Source organism: Camelus bactrianus, chromosome 12 (genome assembly GCF_048773025.1).
Source record: "Camelus bactrianus isolate YW-2024 breed Bactrian camel chromosome 12, ASM4877302v1, whole genome shotgun sequence".
Classification (NCBI taxonomy): Eukaryota; Metazoa; Chordata; class Mammalia; order Artiodactyla; family Camelidae; genus Camelus; species Camelus bactrianus.
Genome location: NC_133550.1, coordinates 18,275,587 through 18,295,362, shown reverse-complemented (window position 1 = coordinate 18,295,362; position 19,776 = coordinate 18,275,587). Strand labels below are relative to the sequence as shown.

General features: G+C 41.1%; 1 long non-coding RNA gene across 1 annotated transcript in view; it reads right to left on the bottom strand.

Moving 5' to 3' along the window:
- Positions 1 to 19,776, bottom strand: part of LOC141579396 (uncharacterized) — a 230,762-nt gene that overhangs the window by 158,877 nt on the left and 52,109 nt on the right. The window lies entirely within an intron of this gene.

The following is a 19,776-nucleotide window of genomic DNA, read 5'->3' as shown; positions in this document are numbered from 1 at the left end:
TTTCATTTTTAAAATTCTGATCAAATAACGTAACCAAGGAAAAAGAGCCTAGCTTCAAGTTTACAATGTGAAAGCAAGGGGGGAATGATTAAATTTCTGCTTAACTGTCCCATTTAGGACCACTAAAGAGTTCATTAGTTTTTAGGGAGCACCAGTATGCTGTTGGTGCCAAAAATTTCATGAGCTGTCCTCGCACATCAAGTTCTGAGTTTGGCCAGCTGGTCATTTGATTGTAAAACTGATTCCCCAATGAACAGTTTTATTGCCTTTACATAGTTCTTTTCATCCAGAGTGAGAAGGTGATAAAACCTCCAGGAAATGTTATGTCTACTTTCTCCATACAAATCGGAATCAACTTGTCCTCTTTATCCCTTGCATCAAAATAACCGCTTCCATCAAAGATAAATGGAATTTCATCATCCAAGTGTAAATGTTCTTCATAAAGTTTCTTAATCTTTGTCTTAAGATAAAGCTTCTGTTTCTTTGGGCAGGTATTTCTCTAATTCATCTGTACCTGGAGGAACATTTTTTCATACTTTGGTAGGTTGTCTTTCCATATGGTTATTCTGCTAATCCAGGTATGGTTTCTTCCTTTTCAGAACTTCTTCTAATTCTGGATCATTCGCCTATTTGTTGCATTCAGTTTTCACTAAAAGACACAATGTCAACTCAGCTGTTCCCAGTTGACTTGGCACCTGGCTCTCATTGAGTTTCCTCTAGTCTGAGGAAGTGGTCATATACTGTGATTCCAAGATTGTGTGGAACAGGCATCCTGTCTCCTGCAGAAAAATCCCTGCAAGTCCCAAGTGGCATGGCTCAGTTCTCCGTCTTAAGCCCCATTCTGATACTTCTAACCTGTTTGTCTTTATATTTGAAGTGGTTCTTGCAGGCAGCATTAGTGGGCTCTTGTTTTCTTATCCAGGTGACAGTCACTGTCTTTGATTGTGACATTTACACCATTTACATTTAATATGATGATTGATGTGGTTGGGTTTAACTCTACCATCTTGCAATTTGTTCTCTGCTTGTTCCATCTATCCTTTTTCTCCTTTGCTGCCTTCTTTTGGATTTATTGAGTGTTTTTATGATACTATTTTATCTGCTTTGTTGACTTATTAGCTATAACATTTTGTAGTTATTTTTAGTGGTCACTTTAAGGTTTACACATTTTTAATATAATGCAATCTACCCTTGAGTAAAGTACACCACTTTACATATAGTATATGTTGTACCTTAGAACAATACACTTCCACTTTTCTGCTCCCAATCTTTGCGCTATTGTTGCCATATATTTTAGTTCTTCATATGTTATAAACCCCACAATGTATTGCTATTAATTTTGCATTAAAAAGTCAATTGTCTTTAAAGAGATTTAAATAATAAAAAAAAAGTATTTTATATTTACTCATGTAGTTACTATTTTTAGTACTCTTATCCCTTTGATTCAGATTTCTATCTGATACCATTTTCCTTCTTTCTAAAGGATTTTCCTTTAACATTTCCTCTACTACAGGTCTGCTGGTGATGAAGCCTCTCAAGTTGTGTATATCTCTCTCATGCTAAAAAATATTTTTATTGGATGTAGAATTGTAGGCTGAATTTTTTTTTTTCTTTAGTGCTTTAAAGATGTTGTTCCACTGCTTTCTGGCTTGCATCATTTCTTTTGAGAAGTTTCTGTCACCCTTATCTTTGAGCTTTTGTACTTAATGGGTCTTTTATGTCTGCCCACTTCAAGATTTTTCTCTTTATCACTTTTTATAAGCAAATTGATTATGATGTAGCTCCAAGTATTTTTCTTGATATTTCTTATGTATGGGGTTTGTTGAATTTCTTGGACTTGTGGTTTATAGTTTTTATTGAATTTGGGGATTTTTTTTAGTCTTATTTCTTTGGGTAGTTTTTCTGCCCCCTTCCTTGGGTGACTTCAATTACTTAGTGGCACAGTAGGCCATTTGAAGTTGTCCCACAGCTCAGTGATGCCCTGTTCATTTCTTTCCCATCTCTTTTCTCTCTGTGTTTAGTTTTTGAATAGTTTCTATTGCTGTGCTGTCAAGTCACCAGTCTTTTGTTCTGCAATTCTCTAATACGCTGTTAATCCCATCCAATGTATTTTTTCATTTCAGACAGTGTAGTTTTCATCTTTAGAAGGTCAATTTGAATCTTTATTTATGGTTTTACTTACCACGTTAAATCTTTCCTGTAGGCTTCTTGGAGATGTGGGGTACAGTAATAATAACTGTTTTATTGTCATTGTCTATTAGTCCTTTATCAGTTCTTGGTTGCTCTCAATAGATTAATTTTTTTTCCTCATTGTGGGTTGTATTTTTTTTCCATTTGTATGTTGGCAAGTTTTAATGAGATGCCAAACATTATAAATTTGAGTGCTAGATATTTTTGTATTCCTATGAAAATCCTTGAACTTTGTTTTGGGACATAATTAAAATACTTGGAAACAGTTTGAGACTCTTAGGTCTTGCTTTAATGCTTTTTTGTTAGGTGGGACCATACAAGCATTTAATTTTGTCCCACTACTGAAGCAAAAGTCTTTTGAGTACTCTACTTGATGCCCCAGTAATTATGAGGTCTTCTACTTTGACTAACGGGAACAAGAACTATGCTTTGCTTTGTGTGAGCTCCAGAAATTCCATATAATCTTTCAGGTGGTTGTCTCTCTGGACTTGGGTTGTTTTTTCAACTGCATGCACTGATCCATGGTCAACTGAGTTCTTAAGGAGGACCCTCTACAGATCTGGGGTGTTTCTCTCTGTCTCTCTCTTTTTCTCTCTCTGTCTCTCTCTGCCTCTCTCTCCTATTATTTCCCCTTTAGTAGTCTGTAACTGTGAACTCCGGCTGCCTTGGCCTACACTCCCAGAAACTTCCCTTCAACCTCAACAAAGAAAGAACACCTGGCTCCACCTGAATCCCATCTTCCTGTGTTAGAGACTATAAACTTTCCAGGCGATCACAGGACCCACATCATTTGTTCCTTATACCTCAGAAATCCTGTCTTTTGTTGCCTAATATCCAACGTCTTGAAAACTGTTATTTCATATATTTTCTTTGGTTATTTAGACATTTCAGGTAGGAGGGTAAATCCAATGTGTGTTGCTCTATCTTGGCCAGTAGTGAATGTCTTGATGTACTTATGAATAATTCCCTCCTTTCATCTTCAAAAGCATCTTGGTTCGTACAACATATTACTACTTATAGATCATATCTAACAACGTTGTAAATTGGTTTGCTATAAATGTATTCCCTTTTTATAACACTTTCCCCAACATTCAGACAAAAGCCTTTCCTGAAGCGGAAACTCTCCATTAAATTGAGACAGACACATCCTTCCCAGCCCCCCCAAATAATGAATGTAAAATGAATGAACTGAAAATGTGACATTTTGAGGATTATTTTTATCTCGAATCTCTAATTTGTTCCCAAGGCTCTATAGGGACACTAAAGATGTCCTTAAACTGCATTCTCATTCTAAAGGGTAAAAAATTCAGAATTTCAGAGTCTATGTCAAAGGAAAATTTCCATCTCCTTTCTTTACCTGGGATATTTGGAGTATAAACAGAAGTTTGGTTGTCATGGATATTTGGTTAAATGGATGAAAAAAAGATATAATCAACCAGAATCCACAATTTTTAGGCAATGTAATTTTTTAAAAAATCTCTAGTTTGATTTGACCTCTGAAGTAAGTGTAAGTAAAAGCAATGAGAGGGAGAGAGAAAAAGATTGATTTTGACCCTTCCACTCTCTGCTGGACTCTTAGGAAACAGACACTGTATCAATTAGGTCACTCTGTCGTAAGCAACAGAAACACAACTCAAACTGGCTTTAATAAAGAGAATCAATTGTCTCACATAACTAAACAGTCCAGAGAGGTTCAGACACAACTTCATCTAGAACCCAGAACTCCTCTCTCTCTCCTCTCTCTTTCCCTCTCTCTGTCTTTCTAAGTGTGTGTGTGTGTGTGTGTGTGTGTGTGTGTGTGTTTTCCTGGTGTTGACGCCATTCTGAGGCAAGTTCTGCCCTCCCGATTCTGAGATGTCTGCAGCAGCTCCAAGGTTAAATTCCTCCTCATACACCTCTAGGGAGGAAGGGAGATCACAGAACAAAAAGGCACTTCAAAAATCTCCTACAGAAAGCCAGAATTACCAGCAAATATCCTCTTGTCTCATTATTTGTGACTGGCTATGTTGAGCTCTATCCTGAAACAATCACCAGAGCCAGAGGTACAGAATATATTTATTGGCTTAAGTTCACCCCTAGAACTAGGGAGACTCCTACCCCAACCTCATGGCTGAGTAAAGGGAAGGAGTGACTACCTCAAAAAGAAATCAAGGTAGTTCTGGGGGGAATGGGGACAACAAACAGATGTCCCTTAGAGAGGTACATTTGGCTGGGAGAGTTAACGGAAGACTGGACAGGGGCTGCCAGTGCCCACCCTGGACCGTCCTGCTCATGGCCCCAGATGTTATTGTTGACCTGAAATAAATACACTGCCAAATATTTCTCCTACAAAGATGGAGTTTCTTTGGATGAGCAGACAATTGCAATCATGGTGCAAGTCATGTCGAAAGGAAGGAGACCACTTTTATAGAGAAGAAAAGGAAGCTAGGGATGGGGCATGGGGAGAATGTAGAAAACAAGCAAACAAAAGTCCATGGCGCTTAATTGGCTGAGTTCTTGACGGGAAGGAAGAGGAGTCTCTTCTTGTTGGACTGGACTATTGTCACAGGGCACGAGAGCTCCCCCTTCTGGTCTCCTAACCCTATTTACTTGAAGTTTCTATTTATTAATTTTTTACAAGATTCCAGCCTGAAAAATCTACTGTGGGAAAATATTCAGCTGGAGAAATGGGATGAATTCGGAGGTGAGAGTTCTGTGAGGAGGGAATAAGGCTGTTGCAAAGTAAGGTGTTAGAAGGAGATCCAGAAAACAGAGAACTTAAAATGCAGGTGCTTCGAGAGAGAACAGAAGCCCCAGGAGAGAGAGAAGGGCAGTAAGTGCATCATTTCCTGTTAGGCTTTCACTCCTGGAGGGCTTTTCTCTTGAGTCTTGAGGAAATAATGTTTTGCTGGATAATTTTTAATTCTGACTTTTAAAATTCTGCTTAATTTGCTCCAAGCTTCTTATAAAGTTGAATACATTTTTACAGCTCTTGGTGGTGGTGCCATGGAGATACATGAGACTAGAATAGCAGTAAGAGGAAAAGCTGTGATTTACTGAGTATTTACCATGTGCCAAAGCTGCATTTTGTGCTTCCCCTGTATTAACTCACAACAACCCTACCAAGGAAGGCTGCATTTTTAGCATCATCATCCCCATTCTACAAATGAGGAAATTGAGATACAAAAAGATAAAGTAATACGTCCAGCTCCAGAATTTTTGCTCTTTATTTATTTAATTGAAGTGTAGTTAATTTACAACATTATGTTAGTCTCTGGTATACAGCAAAGTGATTTCATTATACATACATATACATACTCTTTTTCATATTCTTTTCCATTGTGGTTTATTACAGCATATTGAGTAGAGGTCCCTGTGCTATACAGTAGGACCTTGTTGTTTATCTATTTTCTATATAGTAGTTTGTATCTGCTAATCCCAAACTCCTAATTTATCCCTCCCCAACCCTCTTTTCCCTTTGGCAACCATAAATTTGTTTTCTATGTCTGTGAGTCTGTTTCTGTTTTGAAAATAAGTTCATTTGTATCATTTTAGATTCCACATATAAGTGATATCAAATGGTATTTATCTTTGTCTGACTTACTTTACTTAGTACAATAATCTCTAGGTCCATCCATGTTGCTGCAAATGACATTATTTCATTCTTCTTTGTGGCTGAGTAGTATTCCATTGTTTATATATATACCACATCTTCTTTATCCAGTCATCTGTCAATGAACATTTAGGTTGTTTCCATGTCTTGGCTATTGTAAATAGTGCTGCTATGAACAATGGGCTGAGTGCATCTTTTTGAATTGAGAGTTTTCTCCAGATATATGCCCAGGAGTGGGATTGCTAAATCATATGGTAGTTCTATTTTTACTTTTTTAAGGAAACTCCATACTGTTTTACACAGTGGCTGCACCAAACTACATTCCCATCAACAGTGGAAGAGGATTTCCTTTTCTCCACTCCCTCTCTAGCACAGAATTCACGCTCTTAATCACTGTGATATACTGCCACTGAGGTGATGCAGCTCAGACTCCACCTCCATCCACCCCACAAAGGGACTCAAGTCCATGAATTCCAGGCTGTAGCAGGGTGGACGGGTCCAGGACCAGTGTAGACCAACCTTGACCCTACACAACTATTAGAATAAATGCCTCCTTAAGCGTTGTTCCCTAGCTGCCTCACTTACCTAGCCCTGGAGCTGGCCCTGCTGACAGCAAAAATAAGAGAATAGCCCATGGAAACAGAGAGTAACTGCCAACATGTGACTCAGGACTGGCTATCACTGGGTAACACTGGAACAAGCATATGACAAAATCCCCCCTTTTTCCAAATACAGCAAAGGAAGGGATGACCTAAGGGGAGAAAAGGCTGACACGGGATACACATAAACAAGTTGAGATGGCTTCCTGTTAGGAAGATCAAAGAAGACATCTTGTGGGAGAGGACACATGAGCTAAGACTTGAGGAATTCGACAGTTGTTTTCAGAAAGGTCACAAAATCTTTACTTCATCAGTGCTTAGCTCCCCTGAGTAGCCACTCAAATGCTTTTTGGAATTGGATGGTGTATCAAGTATAAAGACCTATTACATTCTGCAAGCATATAAATTGGGGCTAATTACCAACAATTTGAGTCACGAATGAGAGTAAATCCTGCTCTAAACTCAAGAGACTTCTGAATTTCCAATACAAAAAGGTACAGAAAGGGTCTGCAGAAAGACATGACATTTTGTTTGTTTATAAACTGTTCCTTACTAACATATATAAAATAGATAAACAACAAGATTATACTGTATAGCACAGAGAACTATATTCAATATCTTGTAGTAACTTACGGTGAAAAATAATACAAACTGTTCGTTGTCGTCATCTTTCCTAATGTGAACTTGATGGTTCTTCTCAATTGAATTCGGGGATCCTCCTGGACCTTGCAAGAGAATAATTTGTCCACATAAAGCAGCTGGAAGCTTATTTGAAGAATAAATTCAGCCTTTGAAAGGACATGGTGGGAGGAACAAGCCCAATAACATGGCCTGTGAAGGACATTTATTTGTCTTTTGCAAAATACCAAGGTCGTTTTCAGAGTGGTGATTTCATGTTGGACTTTAAGCAGCCGACTTTGAGGGGACAAAACAAGAGCCAACATACCATCATGGAGGAGATGGTATATATAGCTCAGTGGTAGAGCGCGTGCTTAGCCTGCACAAGGTCCTTGGTTCAATCCCCAGTACCTCCATTATAAATAAATAAGTAAACCTAATTACTACTCCCCAAAAAATACAATCATGGCTGAAGGGGGTTGGGAGGGACACACTGGGAATTCGAGATACTAACTACTATAGATAAAATAGATAAACAAGTTTCTACTGTATAGCACAGGGAACTATATTCAAATATCTTGTAGTAACCTGTAATGAAAAAGATGAAAAGGAACATATGTATGTTCATGTATGAGTGAAACATTACACTGTACACCAGAAATTGACATAATGTTGTAAACTGACTATACTTCAGTTTAAAAAATACAATCATGGCATGGCAAGCATAAAGAATAAGAGGAGACAGGAAAGACACTGTTCCTATCACAGTCAGTGGCTCATATATTTGAGTTATAGGCTTGCCAGACAGCTTTTAACAGCCTCAAAACTGACCATAAACCTCCATAAGACTTTTAGGAATATAAAAATTTCAAATCTCTTTTTCTGTGCTGTCAGAGAAGGGGAGAGGCTTGGAAGTAAAGACTTGACTAGTGGGCAGCACTAGTCAAGGGGGCAAGTGCTGGCTTCAGAAACCTGGCTGCATTGCTCGCTGGATGTGTGACCTCGGCTGAGTCCCTCGACCTCCTTTGGCCTCAATTTTCCCATCTCTAAAATGGGGATAATAATAGCATCAGTCTCATGGGATGTTAATGGAGTAAATAAGGTAAGACCTAGAAAGTACTGAGAAGAGTGTCTGAATATGGTTAAGTGCCCAATAAATGTTACTTTGGGAATTAATATTATCTTATGACTATTAGAAGGAAAAGTATAATATTTTAAACATTCCTTGTTTTAAAAATTGAGAAATTCAGTAAATATTAATACAATATGACCAGCTTCATTGCTTTTTAAGCACCCTGGGGCATTTAGTAACCATCCATGAGGCCCTTCAGTCTTACATTAATATAAAACCACCAGACCCCTTGTGGGTTCTTTGACCTAAGCTCCCTTTGTGCTGTGTGCTCAGCAACGTGCATAATTTATCTGAATTTTTCCTATCCCAGTTTATTAGTAATTTACATATACAGGCTGCCTTACTACATCACATACTATGAAAGGGTTTTTATAGAGCATCATCTAACTTTCTGGATCTGTTTTAGCAGCAGGAGGCTGCTACCTGAGCCTGCCTTCATACTTCCCTAGTGGTGTCATCTGGGAATGGGGGTGGGGTGGGATGGAGAGGGGATACTATCCCCCAGTAGAAGTTCTCAAAGTGTGGTCCTTCATTTGAATAAGAACTTTTCTTTAATGGTCCTCAAAGGGAACAGATTCTTGAGTTGTGACTGGGGAGATTCTCAGGCTCCCTCACTTGAACATATTCCAGGGATTCCTGCCAGCAAACACCAACCCAAGGCGAACAGATGACAGAGTGAGGTTCACCTCTGCTGTGACTTGTCCAGGGCTCTGAGCCAAGACACCGAGTTCCAAGCTCCTACTCACTGCACCCGTGGGCTCAACCCCCACGCGAGAGGCCATGCTTTCCTGGCCCTGAAACCCACCAGCTTTCCCCCTCCAATAACATAATTCTCCAGCCTCAGTTCCTTCTTGACCAGTTAATTGTGGCCATAGGTTAATGTGCTTGACCTGCCAAGAGACCTATTTACATTTTATCATGACAGCAACCACTTAACTCAAAGGAATTATCTGAATGGCAATAATAATAATCACCATTTAATAAGTGGTTAACCTATGCTAAGTACTTTAAAGACACTCTCTAAATCACATTAAGCCCTGGAGTTAGGTTGTAATGATCTCAATTTTATACTGGAGGAAAAGGAAGAGTAGAGAGCCAAGTTATTTGTCCAAGATCACACAGCCGGTGGCCCTGAGAGTCATCCATGCTCTAAACTGTGCCTCCTTGCTGCATGCTAGTCACTGCAGGAGGTGACAGAGGGGAAAGGTTCCCACAACCCAAAAGAACAAAACACTCGGAACTAGAAGACCTGAATTCTAGCCTTGGCCTCTGTCCACATTTCTTTTAAAATCTTGATTAAATTTCAACTTTTCTGGACTTGAGTTCCTCAGCTGAAAATTAGGATATTGACACCTGTTAAACCTTAAAGAATTGGAGATACTCCAGTGAAATAAGAGGTAACAGCCATGTGTTAGCTGTCAAATTCTTCAGGAATGTAAGACGTTTTTCTTCAGGAAGCAAAGCTTATAGGACCAGCACTGGTCAACCATTTAATTTACCAAGTTTCTGAGCTCGAGATGCTGATTTTCAGTGGAAAAGCGTCTGTGATCTGACTTCCAATTGCCTGTGCTCTTTTCCCCTTTTGACATTCATAAATAGGACAGCTGACATTACAGCATTTCTCCTGGTAGTGACAACTCAGTTTATATGTTTTCCCTAAATTGTGCTCACACTACAGACAAACCAAAGACATCAAATTAAAGTCTTTCTTACCTCTTTTTTTTTCCTCCATTCAAATGGACCACAAAACTGATATTTTTGTTTGGGGATGAATTCAGAGATTGAAGAGAAAGAGGAAAATAAAAATAGGTCTATAGACCCAAATTCATTGGGATTTTGATTACAAATGGAGATAAAGCTACTCCCCCAAAAGCGTTGGGTTCTCACCCTAATGCAGGCCCCTGGTCTCCCTTTGGGAAAAGCTTAATAAGTGAGGCTGTTTCCAGACAAACCTCTTGGGAATGAACCTGAAGCTCTGAGAAGTCAACTCAGGTAAAATCTCTGGGCTGTCACCTCATTTCACAGGACCCCTCTTGGCCACAGAGAGTTAGACAACAATATGTCCCCTGATCCACAGGCAGAGAAACAATAGGCTGGACCATGGCCTGTGGTGCAATGGAAAGGATGCTGACTTCCTGGACCAAGTAGACTTTTCTCTCTTCAAAAGTTTAAATATGGTTCCACAGTGAGAGAGCTGACACTGGGAGGGAAAATAGAAGAATCACAGATGGGTAGTGCAGATAGTAAGGATGAGAGGGAACAGCAGTGTTGTGCCACGAGAGGTCTCTGAGAGGCCAGGCTGGGTGGAGTGCCCCACCAGCCGTGCCGGACAAGTGCCGTGAGTGGGGACTAGACTTGCCGTGCTCCACCACCGAGACCCTGCCTTTGTTCTTACTACAGCGTAACTTGGCCCAACAGCTACAAGTCCTCTATTTCCTTTTACTCTTAAACTAGGAATGGCCCTAAAATTTTGTCTTCTTGTTGTTTTATTCTTTTTCTATATTCAGTCTCAAGTGTGATCCTCCTTTCATGTGCTTTCAAGTGCCTTTTTCAAGGGATGTCTCCCCAAGAAAGCCATATTTCCAGATGACTATAGCTTCACTCAACTTTCCAGCCATCACTTTAAACTTTACTCAACTCGATACAATGAATATTTACTGAGTGTTCACGAAGCGCCTGGCCTTTTGCTGGATGTTAATGACAAAGAAGCCTCATGTCCTCACGGCACTTACAGCCCTTCAGGGAAGACACTAAATAGGTAATTAAATAGGGCCCTTTAATTTAGACTCAATAACTGCAAAGAAAACTCATCATACCTGCTACACGAATAGATGCATTGATCTAAATACCAGATTGCTACCATGGACAGTTCTTTCCCTCGTCCCAGTTTAGTGAATGTGAGATAGTGTTGGCTAGTCGCTTACCCTCTTTCCCTAAATCAAAATGGACACAAAGTCCCTTTGTTTCATCCGAGGAAACGCTACTCAGCGTGCCCCTTTCCTCTTCTTCCTCCAGGCACCTGAGTCCCTCTTCCTCGCACCACCTCTAGTTGGCTTCTCTGCCTCTCACATCTACCTGGTCCAAGTAAAATACATCTGGACCAGGATTCTAAAACACCACTGCCATCATGTCACTCATTCAGAAACATTAAATGACTTGCCTAACGTCTCAAACCCCAATAAACCTAAATTCCTCATTGTAGTTTTCATAATCTACCCCTAAATCTATTTTTCTACTTCTCTGAATGACTCTACTAATGTTAGCTAAATGTATTGAGCACTCACCCTGTATCTGGCAAGATGTTATGCTCTTTTATTCACTCTTCCATTAAATCCTGACTAAAATCCCTTGAAATAGACAGATTATTATCCTCATCTATTGACAAGGAAACTGAGGTTTGGAGAGATGAAGCAAACCCAAGGTCAAATAGTAAGTTGTTTTGAACTTAGGTCCTAAACCTCGTTCCTTTCTGTAACATGGGAGCAGGGATCATACTTCATACTTGCCATAAACCCACAGTTCTGAGCACAATGCTGGGTGAACATTAATTATGTTCGTAATCACTACTGATTGATTAACATACTCTTTCTAATCTATTCTGGTGAAGAATAAGGTCATCTTAGAAAGATGTCTGAGATCACTCCTGCAGGGAATACTGTTCTAAAGCAATCTGTGTTGGTTTTTTTAGAAGGGGCAAGGCCCATGAGAGATTAGAAGGAGGAACAGGTCTGAGCCAGTAGCCTGGAAGTTAAAAAAAACAAGAAAAGAAAAGAAAGAGAAAGAAAATAAAAAGGAAATAGACAATGTAGTAATAAACGTCCAGAGTTAGTTTTATCCTCCCAACTTTTTTAAAAAAAATATTAAGAGCTTTTACGTGTCAGAGACTATATTGGAGAATTCCAATAAGAGAGGCTGAGGAGGGTTGGAGACAAGGATTGATTGACAGAGGTGGGGGCAGCAGAGGATTAAATGTGGTTCTGCTTGTGAGCAAAGCTGGTGGACTCAACAGCCGAGGTGTGATTCTGAGCTGTGCCCACAGTCCAACGGCTACCTTCACCCTGGTCCACACTTTCTGATTAAACCCCAGTTAAGTACTTGCAACATTGGGGAACAAAGGCTTGTCTACCTTAAAGAACAGGTTTTATGAGTTCCACTGAGAAAAAAAGGGAATGGCCAGCAGGCAAGAAGGCATGAGGAAACCTAAAGTACCTCCAGAACCATTCAGCTGAGGAGCCAGACGAAAACGAGGCTGCGGGGCTAGGAAGTGTTATCTGTGTAATACGTTACAAGAATTGCCAGTGTGCAGGAATGGGAATGTGATGAGATCATCCAACAGCCGACACAGTTTCACCTGCTGGTCTCTTGGGTCATCACTGGAAACATCAGCCATCCCCAGTACAAGTGAAATATGAAAGTGCCAACTCATCAATTCCTGTCTGATGGACACTGAATAGAACAGTAAGGGCAGTGACAAGGACAGTGGTGGGACTGGAGACAGGAGCACAGAGGTCACATGTGTAGCTGGCGAGACAACCTCATGCCCATCGCTCAGAGGTGTCAGTTTCTACATGTGAAAACAAGAAGGCTGGGCAGCCTCCAACATCCTTTCCAGTTGAAAAGCATACTATTTCAAGATATTTTAAAACATTTTTTTAAAAAATTGAAGGAACCAGAATTAAGAATTAAGTAGGTAGAGAACATTTTGATTTCCCCTTTCATTTCCTAAATTACTTAATGCCATTTGAGGAAGGATATTAAAAATCTTTCAACCAATTATGGGAAAGGCTACAGATAACATTTTCCCCAGGAAATGCACTGTAAATAAAAAAGTAGAGAGAAGAGGAAGGTACAGAGAGAAAAAGACTTGAGAGGTACATCAATCAGTTGTTTCCATCATGATTCAAACTACAATAAATATTCAGAAAAAATGGGGAAATTTGCATGTTGACTATATATTGGGTGATATTGGAGAATTTTCATTCATCTTTTACTTATGGTAATTGTGATTTTTAAAAAAAGAGTCTGGGGTGGGGAGGGTATAGCTCAAGTGGTAGAGTGCCTGCTTAGCATGCACACAAGGTCCTGGGTTCAATCCCCAGTACCTCCTCTAAAAATGAATAAACATAATTACCCCCCCAAATAAAATAATTAAATAAAACAATAATAAATAAATAAAATATTTTTTAAAAGAGTCTGTTACTTTCAAAGATACTGAAATTTTAACTGATCACATGATCCAATGTCTGGAATTTTCTTCAAAACAATCCGTTGAGGAGAGGGGAAAGTTGAGGTACAGATGAAACAAGATGGGCCCATGAGTTGATAGTTGTTAAGGCTGATGTGAGGATGTGGGTGTGGGGTACTACTTTAATACACGGTTAAAATTATCCTTCATAAAAAAGCTTAAAGAAACACTGTAACTTTTACTAAAATATGAGACATTAATATTGCCTAGTTGATTCTGAGTTTATGAGATATAGTGGGAAATGAGAGTTAGGATTGAGAATGATGGGGTTTGCTGATGGATTGGATTTGGGAGCCGGGGAGAGGGAAGTGTCAGGCTTCCAACTTTCAGAACTGCTGGTACAGAGAACATCAGAAGGAAAGAGAACATCAGGGGAGCTTTGCATGGGAAGATCCTGACTCAGGTTTTAGATGTTCTGAACTTTAAATGCCTTTGAGATGTCAAGTAGGTTCAGTAAATTTCTCTGCTTAATGAATAAATAAATTAGCCCAACCAATGCCGTCAGGATGTGAAATTCAGTAGCAGTGCTTCTTAAATTTTTTTGGGTCATGGATTCTCTTGTGACTATACTGAAAGCTGTAAGCCTTTATTCCCACATAAGGACAAGTTTTCACACGTAACTTCGGAGCCATGCACAGAACCCCAGAGGACACTCACATCCTAGATGCAGAACGTCCGTTGCCTTTCATTATAACAAGTATATCTTCTTTGTCCGGGACTTGATCACTCTCTCTATAAAATGCAAATGGAATAATCTTGAATGCTTTTCATTGCCTTTCTTGTTTCCTCATGCTTTAACACAACATAAACCTCAAAAATTAAGGGAAAGTTAGTATGCTCTCTGACATTGGTCTTAGCAATATTTTTTTGAATCTGTTTCCTCAGGCATAGACAACAAAAGCAAAAATTAGCAAATGGGACCAAATCAAACTAAAAAGGTCTTGCACAGTGAAGGAAACCATCAACAAAAAGAAAAGACAACCTACTGAATGGGAGAATATGTTTGCAAACTATGTATCCAATAAGGCGTTAATATGCAAAATATATAAAAAAATTCTTATCACTCAATATAAAAAAAAATCCCAATTAAAAATTGGGCAGAGGACCTCAATAGGCATTTTTCCAAGAAAGACATACAGATGGCTACAGGCAAAGGAAAAGACGCTCGACGTTACTAATCATCAGGGAAACGCAAATCAAACCCAGAATGAGACTTCACCTCACACCTGTCTGAACAGATATCATCAAAAAGACAACAAATAGCAAGTGTTGATGAGGATGTAGAGGAAATGGAACCCTCATGCACTGTTGGTGGGAATGTAAACTGGTGCAGTCATTGTGGGAAACAGTATGGAGATTCCTCAAAAGATTAAAAGTAGAACTACCATATGATCCAGTAGTTCCACTCCTCAGTATTTATCCAAAGAAAATTAAAACACTAATTCTAAAAGATGTATGCACCCCCCCCACACCATGTTCACTGTAGCGTTATTTAGCCAAGATATATAAGCAATCAAGTGCTCATTGACAGATGAATAGATAAAGAAGATGTGATATATACATAAACACAATGGCATATTACTCAGCCATAAAAAACAATGAAATCTTGCATTTGCAACAACATGGATGGACCTAGAGAGTATTATGCATTAGTGAAGTCAGACAGAGGAAGACAAATACTGTATGCTTTCACTTACATGTGGAATTTTAAAAACAAAACAAATGAACAAATATAATAAAAACAGAAACAAGACTCACAGACACAGAGAACAAACTAGTGGTATCAGTTGGGAGAGGTTTGAGGGGAGGAGTAAAATAAGTGAAGGGGATGAAGAGATACAAACTACCAGTTGTAAAATAAATAAGTCACAAGGATGTAATGTGTAGCACAGGGAATATAGTCAATATTTGATAAGAATTTTGTATGGTTTATAAACTATACAAATATTGAGTCACTATGTGATACACCTGAAACTAATATAATGCTGTTAAGTCAACTACACTTCAAAATAAAATAAAGTATAAAGTAAATCTGAAAACAAATTAAAGGGAAATTACAGTCTTTCTCTTGTTCCTTTACCAAATAACCCAATAACTAGAGGCTCATAAACTTGAGCTCCACTTGCTTCTCAGTACAGCCCCCTCTGTGTTGCCATGTATAAGAAGAGAATGTGCCAGAATGGGGGTGAGGAGATTTGGGTTGACTGGCTGTGTGACATTGGGCAGGCCATTTGTCCTCCGTGTGCTTTGGGAGATGAGGATGTCCCCATCCTCAGTGTCAGCTTTGGAAGGTATCCTGGCCATCTTGATTCGGGGAGGAACTTGAATCATTTCCCCGCTGGGAGCTCAGGTGATTAATCTTGGCTCTTGGATTTAGAGAGAGGACATGGGCCGGTCTATCTTTCTCTGCTTGGGCTGAGTAATCTTTGGAATCAGACTGAGGAAGCTCTATCTACCCACCTTGCTGGGTTTTCCAACCATTGCTAGACAGGCTGGCTTCATTTATGATGGTTTTAGATGGTCCAAGCATTTCAGAGCACATGGTCATCTGGTTAATGGATCAGACCTGGCCTGCTCGCGCGGGTTGTTCTCCAGCACACAGCCTGCCCCTGTCTGCCGTCTGGAATCCCTGGCTCACTTCCAGCAGCAGCGCTCCTGAGCTGACTCGCATTAAACTCCCAGCCATATGCTTGTCCCTTTCAGTTTCTATAAAGGCTACATGTTTACTCCACTAGACGAGAGACCAGACAGCTTGAGTTTGTCCATGTCTTCCCTGGAAGCACCCTCATGTGGGCGTTAGAGACTGAGGGTCTCACTCTGCCCTGCCAGGTCATCAGCAACAGTATTAACAACAACGACAACAGCAGCAGCAGCAATAATAATAATATTTATTCAGTGCTCTGTGCCAGGTACACACTAAATATTTTTATTCGCTTTCTCAACATGTCAATCTTCACAACATACGTATGAGATGGATGCTTATTAAAGGATGCTATTATTAATTCTAATTTTATAGATGAGGAGCCTAAAGCTTAACTAGGTTAGGTAACTTAATGCCACACAGCAAATAAGTGGTAAAGATGGAATTTGAAGAGTCATTGGGACCATATATTTGACCACTTACACTACTGTTATTTCTCCCAGACCAGGAAAACAGAAATCTTCCTAGGTATGAGAGCAAAAAGACGTTTACTACTCTTATATATTATCATGTGCTTACAAAACTGTTAGAATGTTGTACTTACAATTGTGTGCTTATAAAATCATGTGAATTATGTACTTACAAAATTGTTAGAAGACCTGGAAGAGTAAAAGTCAGGGGGCTGCCAATAAAGTTGTTTTGGTCATATGGCCACAAGCTAAGACCCAGAGTTCAAGAAGCCAGTGAGAGATCAGAAAGCTTTGGGGCCACTGCTGAAATCAACGTTGTCCCCCATCCCCAAAGCCAGTGACTGGCAGAGGGATGCAGAATCTGGCTAGACACTGAAAAACTCATCCACCGAAGCCCACATGTCAGCCGTCACCAAATGGCTTCCTCCTCGTTTTGCCTCCCAAATGTCAACTCATTGGCCAAATCTAAATCATGTCCAGAATCTGTTGGGAAGGGAGTCTGAGAAATGTAGTTCCTCGTGGAAAGCAGCATAGGAAGGCATGAAAATAGTTGTCAGATGGCAAGTGTACCAGACAGAAAATACCCAATACTTCTAGGAAGGATGTGGTAGCCAGCCTCCAATTTGACCCTCAATGCTCTCCACCCCCTAGTATTTACATGCTTGTCCATTTCACTAGGGTTAGTCCCTGTGACCAATAAAATATGGCAGGAGTGACACTATGTCACTCCCGAGATTAGGTTATGAAAAATCATCACTTCTGTCTTCAGGGTGCCCTCTCTTGCCCACTCGCTCTCTCTCTCGGACCTCTGGCTCTGGGACAAGCAAGCGGCCACGCTCTGGAGAGACTCAGAAAGGAGCTAAGGAAAGAAGAAACAAGATGATGCGAAGAGGGGCAGAGGAAGAGGGAGGCACTGAGTCCTGGGACTTGGACAACATTCAAGTGAAGACCAGAGAATCCTAATGCTGGTGTCCCTGAAGTGGCTCCGCTTTCTGTGGGACATTGGTCAAATGTCCTACTGGAGACTGGTTGTTTTATCATATCTCAGTGCCCATGAGGCCTGGCCACGTGGCTAAGTCCCTAATTACCCCTAGAGTGCTAAGTGCAGAGCCCCCACTACTAGAGATGGCATGAGCGAGTCGGCACTCTTGCAGCAGGACAGCCTAACCAGCATGTATCATTGCCTTGACTGCTGGCCTTTGTTTCCTATCCGGGAAAGCCTCCCAGCCCTCAGTGATCTGCCCGAAAATCCCCTGCTTGGAACATGCTGCCTTCACTGCTGGCACAGAGTGGGAGGCCCTCACTGGAAGAGCTGGCCTGGCCTCTTTGGGGCTCAGCTCCCAAGGCTGCGGCTCTCTCTGCAGGAGAATGACTTACCTCCAACAAGTGAGGAGAAAGAACCCAGAGTTCGGGTCCTCTGCCACCAGAAGAGCATATCCGGCCACTAACTTTACAGTCACTCAGCTTTTCTCTGTACTGAGAGCTCAAATTGGTACAAAGTGACCTTGATCAAAATCAGTACAATTACACATCGGCCTCTCAAAGTCGTTGCCGGTGTGCTTGCCCTGGGAGTCCTTGTCCTTCAAGGGATCTGGTGGTGCTTTTCTGTGCACTCATCTAGGGCGCTGTGTGGAAGCGTTCGCTGCTTTTCTTCATCCCAGGTGCCACGACTCTTCACCTCCGCTCTCATCCTCCCTTCCAGGCTCTCCGTAAGCACCACCCACGCTGTTGCTATGACAACCATTCTGCTTAAGTGCCCTGAGTGCTACCCACAGGAAGAGAAATGCTGCAAGGACTCTTCATCTGCAGGTCTGGGGTGAAGACGAGAGGGTAAAAACAAAAAGGGGGAAAGCAGAGAAAAGGCATAAGAGGACAGGACAGAAGGGGAGAAGAAGGTGGGTTCCCAGCCTGAGCCAAGTTGCCCAAGGGCAGCTCCCAGCTCACCTCATGGCCACCTGAGTGGAGCACAGGACTCAGCTGAGACATTTTCCTCAAAGGTCCCACCTATGCCAGTGTTGAAAAGGCTGTGTTATTTCAGGCTCTGATCTTCACTGATCAGGGAAGAAACAGCCACGGTACCAGTCTGGTTGTCTTTCTGTCTGTCATGTCATTTCCCTGATAATCCTTAGATTTGTCCAGGTAAGTGGAGAGACTCAGATCCCAGGAGAGGATGCTGGGTGCATTCTAGTCCCACACTTCCAAGAGGCCTGGCTTGTTGAAGGGGCCACCTGACCAGAGACCTGATGAATGTGGAAGGACCGAGGGGACAGTCTGTGTGGGGTCTGGTGGTGAAAAGCGTCTCTAATGCTGCCTAAGTTTGTTGTCCCTTTTGGTGCTGCAGCTGCCTGAGTCAGCCTGGAGAGTGGGTGATTATCTTGGAAAATGCCTATTTTCATAATGATACTGTGTTTTCAGGATATTAATTTTGTTTTCCACACGTTCAACATATTCATCACGTTATAAATTTGCGGTTCTAGAAATACATATAATTTTAAATATCTCCCTTTACAAGTAAGTGGATGCATTTTTCCCTTTCCCTTTCCGAGAAGAATCAGCCTGGTGTGGGGAGATATGGGGAAGTGGCCATTAAGCCAGCCCCACCCCAGCAGAGGTTACTGCGAAACAGGACTTATTCTCTCCCTACAATGAGGGGCAGAGGGATCCAGCGGACACTCCCTGGGGAAAATGGCCCCATCTGGGCACGAGGGGTGGGGCTGCCAGCTGGGGGACAGGAGCCCTGAGCTCTCTCTGCCCTAGTAATTGCAGCGCACATGTCAGGAGGCCTGAAACAGCAGGCCAGCTTGCGATTTTAGCCATGGCCCTGTCACCAGAGGGTGGATGTGGATGTAGACAGAGCAACCAAGTAGGTACCACCAAGAAGCACATCTGCATCTTGAGGTCAGGGAGAAAGTCCCAAAGGATCTCAAATCAGGTCTCCTGGGAGGGAGGGTGTCTTGTAAAGATACAAGGACTTCTCATGGAACCCAAGAGCAGTGCGAGTAGGTTTCAGGAGAGGCAGGGATGGAGAACTAGAAAACCCTCAGGCACCAAGCAGCTTCTCTCACACACAGACACGCTCTCTGTAACATACCCACAAGCATATGCACACGTAGAACACAGCCATCTCTGTCCCTCAGTTTCCTCATCTGTAAAATGGGGATAATATTAGGAACCTACCTCATGAAGTTGTATTAAATGAACTAATGTCTACGAATTTCTTAAAATAGTGTCTGGAAAGTAAGGAAGTGCAAAAGAAGAAGGAAGAAGAGAAGGAGGATGAGAAGGAGGG